Genomic DNA, 1052 nt, shown 5'->3' with positions numbered 1-1052 from the left:
CCAAAATCTCTGTAGATGTTCATTGAAATGAAAAATAAACAACCTAAATTAAAAAAAAAAAATTGTGGTTCTGGCGAGCTCTGGTGGCCTAGTGGCAAGAAGCTGCAACTGCAATCTCAGAGATGCATGGTTCGAATCCACCAGATGCTCTGCTGGAGAAAGAGGAAGTTGTCCTCCTGTACCAGTCAGATCTGATTTGATGGTACACACAAAAAATAATGAAATAAAATAAATTTTATTTTAAAAAATTGTGGTTCTAATCTGAAAACTCACTGGAAGGTCAGCTATGAGTCAGTTCTGACTTGAAGGTACACAAGGTCAGCTATGAGTCAGTTCTCACTTGAAGGTACACAACAAAGTCCACTAAGAAACTTAGTAGATTTCGAACTGATTCATAGTACAGCCTCCAGTGGGTTTCCAAGACTGTAAATTGTATGGGAGGAGACTGCCCATCTTTCTCCTGTAGATCTGCTGTGAAGCATCAGAAAAGTGGGACTTTTGAGTTACCAGAACAACTCTCCCACAAGGTTACTAAAACTTCCTTCGTCCCCTAAGAAATGCCTAGTAAGAGATGACTAATATATTTTAAAAAGAAAACAACACATGGATCACAATATTATTAACAAAAATAGAATCACAGCAAGTCTTCATGGACTTAATAAAAATTTATTTTTCCAACTGATGGTTAATAAGGAGAGTTGCTGTATATCGGAGGAGGTCCACATCATGGACTGAATCATGATCCTTCAATAAAGGTGACAACTTGGGTACTATATTCAGTAATTTGGCAATTATGTAATAATGTATTCACCACCTATGATGTGATCTCGTATGATCAGAAAATAAATTGCAAGAAAATTAGAATGAGTTTAATAGCCTTACTTTGATGGCAACCCTGATTTCTTTGGAGGAATTTCTCTGAGGTATAGCTTATATCTCAATTTCAAGAAAACCGATTCTTACCACTGGGCAGATAGGCAGTGTCAAGATAGATGGAGAGAAGATTGAAACTGTCAACAGCTTCATTTTGCTTGGATCCACAATTAACCCCA

Source organism: Elephantulus edwardii, unplaced genomic scaffold, assembly GCF_000299155.1.
Source record: "Elephantulus edwardii isolate Elephantulus edwardi_28Jun2011 unplaced genomic scaffold, EleEdw1.0 scaffold00327, whole genome shotgun sequence".
Classification (NCBI taxonomy): domain Eukaryota; kingdom Metazoa; phylum Chordata; class Mammalia; order Macroscelidea; family Macroscelididae; genus Elephantulus; species Elephantulus edwardii.
The sequence above is the reverse complement of the archived record's forward strand: the minus strand, read 5'-3'. Positions refer to the sequence as shown.